Here is an 11,742-nt window from a genome sequence, read left to right as displayed (position 1 = left end):
TTTGTTTTATTCTTTTAGTTTTCTGAGTAGGGTCTTTCTCATCTAGCCCAGGCTGACCCGGAATTCACTATGTAGTCTCAGGCTGGCCTGGAATTTGTGGTGATCCTCCTACCTCTGCCTCCCAAGTGCTGGGATTAAAGGCATGTGCCACCATGCCCAACATGTCTGTTTTCTTACCAGACTATGAGTGCCTAAGAGTGAAGACTAACAGAGGTGCACTCTTTTATGTGTATGTGTGTGTGTTTGAAACAAGACTTCATTTGAATAGCCCAGGCTGGCCTTGAACTCACTCCGTAGTGGAGGATGGCCTTGAACTCCTGATCCTTCTTCCTCCACCTCCCAAACTGGGATTACAGGTATAGCCACCATACCCAGCAAGAGAAGTGCAATCTGGTTTGGGCTAAGAGCATGGTTTCCGCAACAATCCCCATGTGAGTTCAAGCCTAGCTCTGTGGCCTTGGGTAAGTGACCTAACATTTTGGAGTCTCCCACTGCAGCTGTAAGAGAGGGTTGATGACAGCCTTCTCACCATTGGTAAAAACATTCGGGTGTCGCCGGGCATGGTGGCGCACACCTTTAATCCCAGCACTGGGGAGGCAGAGCTAGGAGGATCATGGAGAGTTGAGGTCGAGGCCAGCCTGAGACTACATAGTGACTTCCAAGTCAGCCTGAGTGAAACCCTACCTCGAAAAACCAAATGATGGGCTGGAGAGATGGTTTAGTTGTTAAGCGCTTGCCTGTGAAGCCTAAGGACCCCGGTTCGAGGCTCAGTTCCCCAGGACCCATGTTAGCCAGATGCACAAGGGGGCGCATGCGTCTGGAATTCGTCTGCAGTGGCTGGAGGCTCTGGCGCGCCCATTCTCTCTCTCTCTCTCTCTCTCTCTCTCTCTCTCTCTCTGCCTCTTTGTCGCTCTCAAATAAATAAAAATAAACCAAAAAAATTTAAAAAAAAAAAAAAAAAAAGAAAAACCAAATGACGACAACAACAAAAAATAGGGGTCTGCAGTAAATGTGTCTTTCTCTCAATTGTGTCCAGTGCCTAGTACATTATAGTGAAGAAGATGTAAGAGAAAGCTAGTTTCTTTTAGACAGTTTCAGTCAAGGGCAGGAGCCCACAGAGAGAACCAGGAGCTGCCACTCTGCCTTGGCAGAAATGGAACTTGTGGCTGATCTAATGTCTGAGGTTTTTGTTTGTTTGTTTTATTCTTTTAGTTTTTTATTCTTTTAGTTTCATCCACAATGGCTGCAGCGCCCCCTGCTGCTTCTACAGTCTAACATGCTACCTAGGTGGGCGGGCTTTTGGGGTCAGCCCCATTCAATCTGTAAACCCATCAGGTCTTCCCCCTACCTACCTGAATCTACAAAATAATGCATTTTTAAAATATTTGTTTTTGTTTTTGTTTTTTAGGAGAGAGAGAGAGAGAGAGAAAATTAGCACACTAAGGCCTCTGGCCATTGCGCCACCTTGTGCATCTGGTTTACATGGATACTGGGGAATCAAACCTGTGTCCTTAAGTTTCACAGGTAAGCACCTTAACCACTAAGCCATCTTTCCAACCCAAAATAATGCATTTTTATCTGGCTGGTGACACATACCTCACACCTTTAATCCCAGCTCTTGAAAGACTGAGGCAGGAGGATTGCTGTGAGTTTGAGTCTGGCCTGAGGCTACAATGTGAATCCAGGTTAGTCTGGGTTAAAACAAGACCCTACCTAGACAAAGAAAGAAAGAAAGAAAAAGAGCCAGACGTGGTGACGCACCTCCCCCTCATTCTCCCAGCACTTGGGAGGCAGAGGTAAGAGAATCACTGTGAGTTCGAGGCCACCCTGAGACTACATAGTAAATTTCAGGTGATCCTGGGCTAGAGTGAGACCCTACCTTGAAAAGCCAAAAAATAAAATAATCCCCACAATTTATGATTTCTCCCTAAATTCAATAATTCATAATTTATCCTTCCTCAGTCCATTTTTTTTTTTTTTGAGGTAGGGTCTCACTCTAGCCCAGGCTGACCTGGAATTAACTCTGTAGTCTCAGGGTGGCCTTGAACTCACGGTGATCCTCCTACCTCTGCTTCCCAAGTGCTGGGATTAAAGGCGTGCGCCACCACGCCCGGCCTCAGTCCATTTTTAATATTTTTTTTTTTTTGTTAAAATAAAGTAAGGCAAGCGCCTTAACTGCTAAGCCATCTTTACAGCCCTTTTTGTTTGTTTGAAGTAGGGTTTCCCTCTAGCCCAGGCTGACCTGGAATTCACTATGTAGTCTCAGGGTGGCCTCAAACTCACAGCAAACCTGCCTCTGGAGTGCTGGAAATAAAGGCATGCACCATCATGCCCTGCTTTGGCTCTTTTTTTTTTTTTTTTTTTTTTTTTAAATTTCATATGTGGATCCTAGCTACAGACGATTGGACTTCTGTGTGAGTAGGAAGAAAACTCAGTAGCAAAGGCCAGTAAACTAGAAAAGAGATATAAAGGGAAGAGAAAGGAAGGGAGGGGGTACTTAATGGAATGGTATTGTATATAAGTAAGTAGAAGAATAGATTAATGGGGGTGAAAAGGCCCAAGTGAGGTCAGGGGAAGAGACTGAGTAAAGGAAAGGTGGAGGGAGGGCTACTCAAAATCTAAGAGGATGCAAATAAATCATATGGAAATCTCCAGTTTCAGACAATGGAACACTCAGGAGCCATAGATTGTTGTTAGAAAATTTTCAGTGCCAGGGATGGGATACCTCCAGTGAGTTGTTGTCCAGGGAGGTCCCTGATGCCCCCAAAACATTATAGGCCATTGCTGAGGCCCTTGGTTTCCCACAGGAATAGATGGTAAGACCCTGTTGCTGAAGACTCCACATACTTTGGCTGCAAGGCCACTGAGAAACCCTGCTGGAACTGAGCTGATAACCTCCTCCTTGTAGACCAGCTGACAGAAAGCTGGAAGAAGCCATTCTACATGTACTTCAATGGGAGAAAGAGATACCACCGGAGAAGATACTCAACAGTGGACAATGCAAGCCTTATAATTGGCCATTCAGGCCAAATGAGCCAAAGGGTGCAATATTGGCAGATCTGTCATGGTGGAAACCAACTGCCCTCCAATTGGACTGGAGGCCCGCTCCATGGGGGGAACACATCCTGATACTGAAAACTTAAAACAGGGGTAGTCATGAGCCCTAGGGGTGTAACATCTACTGATGTTTGGAAAAATGTATATACTATGCTTCTCAAACTGCCCAGTGAGCACTTCTCTTAATATTTATACCCTTATATGAACACTACCCTCACTTTGGGTAGAGAATCTTCTTTTTTCAGATGGCAGTGACCTTGGGACGACTCAGAAGGTATCATAGTGCTGGAAAGAAGTGACTGAAGTACCAAGTAACATCTCGATCACACCTTCCAAGGCTCAGGGTCTGATGCAGAAGAGGTGGCGAAAAGAATGTAAGAGCCAAAGGAAGGGTAGGACTCCTTACAACATGCTCCCTCCACACATAAAATGGCCTGGATACCCATGACCTCACAGTGCCTGACACTACCTACACAAGACCATCATAAGAGGAGGAAAAGATCATGACATCAAAATAAAAGAGACTGATTGAGATGGGGAGGGGATATGATGGAGAATGGGGTTTCAAAGGGGAAAGTGCAGGAAGGGAGGGTATTACCCTGCCAGTCATACATGGACCCTCTCCTGGGAGGCAGCCCCAGGGAGGAGAACCATGCCAGTATGCTGACATCACTTCTGCATCTCCATGCTCAGGCTTCCCCTACGGTGGGCACAGAAGTACCCTCACCTCTAACAAGCAGCCAGAAGGCACCCTGAGGTCCTGTCCTCCTCTCTGGAACTCTGCTCCTAGCAAGGGCCCCACCCCAGTCTGTGCCAGCTCCCTTCTCCAGCACAAGACTTCAGACAGCCAGGCGTGGTGGCGCACGCCTTTTATCCCAGCACTCGGGAGGCAGAGGTAGGCGGATTGCCGTGAGTTCGAGGTCACCCTGAGAATCCATCCGCCAAGTGGTAACAGATACTTTGTGGGTGGGGGAAAGGACTAAAGAAAGCTGTGGTTCAGGACCTTGTCAGCGGCGGTGTGCAATGGGGGAGTGGGGAAGTGGAGGAGTGGGGGAGTGGGGGAGTTGGGGAGAAGGAGGCATCCCAGCACAGAGCCAGGGGAGGAAGGGAGCTCCCACACACTGCTGCTGTTAGCCTCGGGGAGAAAAGAAACAATTGCGGGTATGTCTTCAGGAGAGAGGAGTTTCCTCATAATGTAGAAGCAAACTTCTCCACCCTCATTGTCTCCTCACAAAGACCTCTTGGGGGGTGAGCCCCAGCTTTATGGTGGGCGTGGGGGCAGTGGGAAGGAGGGTGTGGGGGATACGTCCACGTTGAAGCTCATGCTGTTATCCCTCAGGAAGCCCGGGGCACAGGGAGAGAGAGAACACAGCTCACTCACTGTGGGTTAGGGACAGTGCCACAGGCAGTGGGAGGGCACTTCTATGCCAGTGTCCCAAGTGCCAGGGGCTGGTGGCAGCAGGGACTAGGCTCATGAGGCCCTCCGCCAACCCCTGGGGACCTGGCTGTCCCAGATGCCACAGCCGGGAAGTGTGTCAGGCACTTGCGTAAGAGCCTTCTGTATTTCCATAAAATCATCATTACCGCTGCCTGCCATGGACCTTAGCTCATGTCAGTGGTATCTGCCCCCCGGGGCCCCAGGGGAGTTGGTAGGGGAGGTAACAGAGACTGGAGCAGGGCCCAGTGTCTCTCTGCCAGCCCCGTCCTCTCCTCAGATGGGACGTGTGAACTCAGACTCTGCTCCCAGCCAGGATGGACTCCTCCAGCCTACGAGCCCCACATGAAAGTTAAAGGGAATGACCAGATGTTCCTAGTGTCACTTTGGCTGTCCTTGGTCACTAGAGGCCAGAGGCCACAGCAGGAAGGGGTTTGAACTGGAGGCATTTCTAGGAAGAAAAAAAAAAAAATGATGTCTGTCCTTACTAAAGGAGAAGCAGTTTTTCATATCAAGGATCTCAATCACTGGGAGTAGAAGGATGGCCCTTGGCATCACCCTGCCCTCTGGTTCTTTTGTAATTTTTTGCTGGCGGGTGGGGAGGATGGTATTGTTTTTTAAAGGTAGGGTCTCACTCTAGCCCAGGCTGACCTGGAATTCACTATGTAGTCCCAGGCTGGCCTCGAACTCACAGCAATCCTCCTACCTCTGCCTCCCAAGTGCTGGGGCGTGGGCCACCACACGCAGCTCTGGTTCTTAATCTTTTGGGATCTCAGGTTCTCTGGGGAGCAGATAGAAAGCCCTAGACTTCAAGAGGCAGGGAAACCACTTGCTTGTCTTTTTCTATTCTAGAGGCAGATAGAGAGAGAGAATGGGTGCACCAGGGCCTGTAGCCACTGCAAATGAACTCCAGATGCATGTGCCACCTTGTACGTCTGGTACTGGGAAATCAAACCTGGGTCCTGAGGCTTCGCAGGAAAGAGCCTTAACTTCTAAGCCTTCTTTCCAACCCTCGCCCAATGTTTATTATCCTTCAAAATCTTACTAGCTTTGCAAGGTTCATGAACACCTGGAAGTCAGCCACAAGTCCAAGAGTAAGGTCCCCAAGAACGACAGCAGTAATAGCCACTTCTAGCATCCTTCCTCTGACCAGCTCATTCATCTCAAGGGAGCTGTGCATGATGGAGCTCACCTGTGATCCCAGCACCCCGGAGGCTGAGGCCAAAGGATCACTATGAGATTGATTACATAGTTTGGGCCAGCCTTGTTTACGGTGTGAAACCCTGTCACAAAACCATAACAAAGTCAGGCATGGTGGCACACTTTAATCCCACTCTCAAGAGGTAGAGGTAGGAGGATTGCTGTGAGTTCAAGGCCACCCTGAGACTACATAGTGAATTCCAGGTCAGCCTGGGCCAGAGTGAGACCCTACCTTGAAAAACCAAAAAAGAAAATAATAATAATAAATAAATAAAAATAAAAAAAGAACACCAAAATAACCAACATTGCCCTTCTCATTTGTTAGTTTGTTTATTTGTTTTGAGGCAGCATCTTGCTCTAGCCCAGGCTGACCTGGAATTTAATATGTAGTCTCAGGTTGACCTCGAACTCACAGTGAACCTGTCTCTTGAGTGCTGGGATAAAGGCATGTGCCACCATGCCCAGCTTCTCTCTTTTTTTAAAAATATTTTTTGTTATGTATACAGTGTGTATAGAGCCATGATGGTACCATCGTTAGCCTTCTCCCTGTTGTCCCCCCGCCCCCCGTGGATTGTGGATGTTGCATTGTGGGGGTGGCCTTCGGTTGTGGGGAGAGGCCATATTTCTGTGCACGATGACCCAACTTATGGCTCTAACAATCTTTCCACCCCCTCTTCAGCAAATTTCCCTGAGCCATGTTGGGTTTGTTTTAGGTCTATTTTAGTGACGGGAGGTCTTGGGAGTCTCTGTCTCTGGTTATCTGATTCGGTAGGAGTTGAGTGTTCTCTATGTCTGTGTCCTTCACACTTGTGCTGGTACCAGGTTTATGGAGAAAGCAGCAGCTCTTACTCACTACCCCACTAACTCTATGGCTTCAGCTGGTGCCCAGGTGGAGTACAATGGGCTGATTCTCTCCTCAGGTCTGTGTCTATCTTGACTGGAAGTCCCCCAGCTTCTTTAAAAAAAAAAAATATATATATATATATATATATATATATATATATATATATATATATATATATACACACACACACACATATATATATTCCAGCTTCTTCTTCTTCTTCTTCTTCTTTTTCTTTTTTTCTTTTTTTTTTTTTTTTCAAGGTAGGGTCTCACTCTAGCCCAGGCTGACCAGGAATTCACTATGGAGTCTCAGGGTGGCCTCAAACTCATGGCAATCCTCCTACCTCTGCCTCCCGAGTACTGGGATTAAAGGCGTGTGCCACCATGCCAGGCTCCAGCTTCTTTTGAAAGCATTTACTTATTTATTTAAGGCACACACACAGAGAATGGCACCAAAGCCTCCTGCAGCTGCAAATGAATTCCAGATGCATGTGCCACTTTGGGCACCTGGCATAATATGGATACTAAAAAATTGACCCCAGCCCAACAGGCTTTGAAAGCAAGTGCCTTTAACCACTGAGCAATCTCTCTAGGTCCCTCTTTCTGTCTTTCTCCGTGTGTGTGTGTGTAGATGGTTGAAACAAGAGTTCGCTATATCCTGGAATTAATTGCATAGCCCAGGCTGGTCTCAAACTCTAAAGTCTCCACATACCTCCAGGCCTCCCAAGTGTTGAGATATCAAGTTTTGAGATAGGGTCTCACTCTAGTCCAGGCTGACCTGGAATTCACTATGTAGTCTCAGTCTGGCCTTGAACTTATAGTGATCTTCCTACCTCTGACTCTTGAGTGCTGGAATTAAAGGCATGTGTCACCACGCCTGGCTCCTTCTGTTTTTCTTTCTTTCTTCTCTTTACCCTCCCTCCCCCTGCAACCCCCCCCCCTTTCTTTCTTGGTTACAGCGTAAAACATTATCACAAAACCATAACAAAGCTAGGCATGGTGGCACACACCTTTAATCCCAGCACTCAAGAAGCAGAGGTAGGGCTGGAGAGATGGCTGGAGAGAGGACCCCGGTTCAAGGCTCAATTCCCCAGGACCCACGTTAGCCAGATGCACAAGGGGGCGCACACGTCTGGAGTTCGTTTGCAGTGGCTGGAGGCCCTGGCGCAAAAAAAAAAAAAAAAAAAAGAAGCAGAGGATTGCTGTTTGAGGCCACCCTCTTTCTTTCTTTCTCTCTTTCTGAGAGGTAGAGAATTGGTGCACCAGAGTCTCTTGTCACTGCAGAGGAACTCCTGATGTATGCACCACTTTGTACATCTGGCGTTATGTGAGTACTGGGGAATTGAACCTGGTCCGTCAGTCTTTGCAAGCAAGTGCCTTTAACCACTAAGCCATCTCTCCAGCTGCACCCCCCCCCCTCTTTTTTTGAGAGAGTCTCATGTATCCTGACTTTGAAGTCACTGTGTAGCTGAGGATGACCTTGAGTGTCTGATCCTCCTTCATCCACCTCCAGTGCGCTGGGAGTTATAGGTATGCACACCATACCCAGTTTTTATGGGGTGCTGGGGATTGAACTGGGCTTTGTATAGGCTAGGCAGGTACCCTACCTGCTGAGCCATATTTCCAGCCCCTTACTGTCCCTATTTTAATGTGATTCCTCATTGCAACCTAATTGAATCTGATCCTGTCATTCTAAAAAGAAGGAAATCCCAGGCTGGGGAGATGGCTAAGTGGTTAAAGGCACTTGCTTGCAAAACCTGCTGGGTTCAATTCCCCAGTACTCACATAAAGTTAGACACACAGTGGCCCATGTATCTGGGGTTTGTTTACAGCAGCAAGAGGCCCTGACATGCCATAGTCTATCTGTTTGCTTGTCTCTCTCTCTTAAATAAATAATTAATATAAATTTTTAAAAAGAGGGAAACCAAAGATGGCTTAGTGGTTAAGCGCTTGCCTGTGAAGCCTAAGGACCCCAGTTCGAGGCTCAATTCCCCAGGACCCACGTTAGTCAGATGTACAAGGGGTCGCACGCATCTGTAGTTCGTTTTCAGTGGCTGGAAGCCCTGGCGCGCCCATTCTCTCTATCTGCCTATTTCTGTATATCTTTCTCTCTGAAATAACGAAATAAAAATTAAATGTTAAAAAAAAAATGAGGGAAACCAGTCTGTAAGGCACTTGCTGCAAAGCCAAAGGATCCATGTTCAATTCCCCAGAACCCACATAAGCCAGATGCACAAGGTGGTGCATGCATCTGCAGTTTGTTGTAGCTGGAGGCCCTGGTGCGCCCATATTTCTCTCTCTCTCTCTTAAATAAGTATACAAAAATATTTTTAAAGCCAGATGGGTGGCACATACCTTTAATCCAAGCACTTGGGAGGCAGAGATAAGAGGATCGCCATAAATTCGAGGCTACCCTGAGACCACATAGTGAATTCCAGGTCAGCCTAGGCTAGAGAGAGACCATACTTCAAAAAACAAAGAAACAAACAAAAAAGACGGCACCCAAAGGCCATAAAACAGGAAGAGCAAAGGTCAAAGGTCAGAACAGGGATGAGGAGGGTGGGCCTCTCAGCTTTCTGGACTCAGTTGTGATTTCATTCTCCCAACCCCCACCCCACCCCATCCTGGGACTCCCAAGGGTAATGGCACAATCACTAGCTCAGCTGTCCCCGTAAGAGACACCCAGTACTCCTCTCATCATCACGAGGGGCCCCTGCTCAGGCATGACTGCCATTTACTCTCCGGGGCCACCTGGCCCTTGCTCTGCCCACCCCAAATCTGCACAGGCCAGGGTCCTTCCTCCCCAGGGGAAGAGGGCCTGCCTGCCTGCTAAGGCCCCGTCCCCGAGCCACTGCAGTGGGAGTAGTCAGCAAGGCTAGCAATGACTCACACTGAGTTCATGAAAGACTGTGCTGAAGCACAAAGGCTGCAGCCAGGAAGGACATCCAGAGGTCATGAGATCCAGCCCCCTGCCTCCTCCACACTGGCCCCACAGGCCCCACCAGACCAGGTAGGTCACAGGATGTACTGATGTACTTGGTTTTCCTTGGCAGCTGGTACCGCTGCGCTCCTGTGGGAATCGCTGCCCGTGGATAGCCACTTCTTAAGGAAAGGGAGAAAGCAAGTCTTGCTCTTCCTTCTCCCTTAGGGAAAGTTTTGGGAAAGCACAAATCTTGAATAAAAGAGAGAAAGAAAGAAAAAGCAACTCTCCTTGTTAGCCTTGCGTGGACTGAGAAGCATGCCAGTTACTCTCCTGCGGTCTTCCATAGCGAGCAGACAGTGGCACGGGGTCCATCGTGCAGGTGAAGAAACCAAGGCCCTCAAAGACTTAGCTACCTGCCCCAGGTCGCACAGTTAGTGGCTATCTAGGTCTTGGACCCTAAGGAACCCAAGCCCTATCTCTTTTTGGGGAAATAGTAGTAATCCTACCCACAAATCTCTAAACACAGAACTGGTCCCCATCTGTTCCAGTCCATGATATATGTTTTTGCTTTTGTTTGGTGATACTGGCAATTGAATTCAGAATCTTTTTGTTGTTTTTTTTTAAATTTTTTTGTTCCTGTTTATTTATTCATTTGGGTGTGACAGAGAGAGAAAGAGACAGAGAGAGAGAGAGAGAGAGAGAGAGAGAGAGAGAGAATGGGTGTGCCAGGGCTTCTAGCCACTGCTAACGAACTCCAGGCACATGCACCCACTTGTGCATCTGGCTAACGTGGGTCCTGGGGAATCGAGCCTCAAACCGGGGTCCTTAGGCTTCACAGACAAGCACTTAACTGCTAAGCCATCTCTCCAGCCCTTGTTTTGTTTTTCAAGGTAGGGTTTCACTCAAGCCCAGGCTGATTTGGAATTCACTATGTAGTCTCAGGTGGCCTCCAACTCATGGCGATCTTCCTACCTCTGCCTCCTAAGCGCTGGGAATAAAGGTGTGCGCCACCATGCTGGGTGAATCCAGAACCTTGTGTATACTAGGCAAGTGCTTTACCACTAAACGGTAACCTCAAATCTACTCTTCTTTTTTTTTTTTTTTTGAGGCAAGATCTCACTTTAGCCCAGGCTGACCTGGAATTCACTATGTAGTCTCAGGGTGGCCTTGAACTCACAGCAATTCTCCTACCTCTGCCTCCCAAACGCTGAGATTAAAGGCATGCACCACCATGCCTGGCTCCTACTTTTTTTTTTTTTTTTTTTCCATTTTGGTACCAGGTCTCACTAAGTTGTTTCCAAGCTGGCCTTGAACTTATGATCCCCCTACCTCAGTCTCTTTAATAGCAGAGATTACAGGCAAGGCCAGCCAAGTCCTGGATGGATGAAAGTCCTTATGATCTCAGGAAACCCTAAACATCAAGTGGGAGCTCCCCAGGGAGGGGAGATGGGGCAGGCAAGGGGTGGGCAATCCTTAGAGTGCGGGGGGGGGGTCTCAGGAGGCTGGCAGTGAGTGTTTTCCTTGGGGAAAACAGGTTTGAGGAACTGAACTCGGGCTCTTCTCCAGCTGCTTTCAGGAAAGCCAGAAGCCAGAGGGAGGCTGCAGCTGCATCCGATCTGGAGGGGGAGGGGACCGAGCCCCCACAATCATGAACCCTCATGTCTGCCCTTGCCCTACTTCTGCCACTGGCAAATAAATCTCTATTCCTGGACACAGTAACCTGAGTAGTGCTCCAAGGGTGAGCTCATCCTTGAGAGAGGCGGGGAGAATGTGAGTGAGCACCCCGTCCTTCAGGCCCTGCAGAGAGCTGGCTGCTTTCATCGCTCAAGTCCCCGAGTGCCACCACCCACAGCAGAGGAAGAAGCAGACAGAATCCCAGAAGTCTGTCCACCCACACAGCTTATCTCCCTTTCCTGGGGCAGGCTGGGAGATGAAGCTAGACCTGTTGGTCAGGGCCAGAAGGAGGATGGAGTTGAGGGAGAACTTGGGGAAACAGCTCCCAGGTAACAGTCATGCATTGAAATAGGGATCCTCAGCCTAGAAGAGGGGTACACATAGGAGAGTCCGAACCTCCTGTCCAAGGAAGAATTATCTGGCCTGGCTTGGGCCCATTGACACACCTGTATTCTGTAACCACAGCGTCAGGGAGGCTGAACCTGAAGAATCACGAGTTTGAGAGCAGCCTGAGCTACATAGAGAGACCTTGTCTCAAAAATAACAGATAGGTCCCAGCACTTGGGAGGCAGAGGTAGGAGGATTGCCATGAGTTCGAGGCTACCCT

The sequence above is a fragment of the Jaculus jaculus genome, chromosome 9 (genome assembly GCF_020740685.1).
Source record: "Jaculus jaculus isolate mJacJac1 chromosome 9, mJacJac1.mat.Y.cur, whole genome shotgun sequence".
NCBI classification, from domain to species: Eukaryota; Metazoa; Chordata; class Mammalia; order Rodentia; family Dipodidae; genus Jaculus; species Jaculus jaculus.
Note: the sequence above shows the minus strand (reverse complement) of the source record.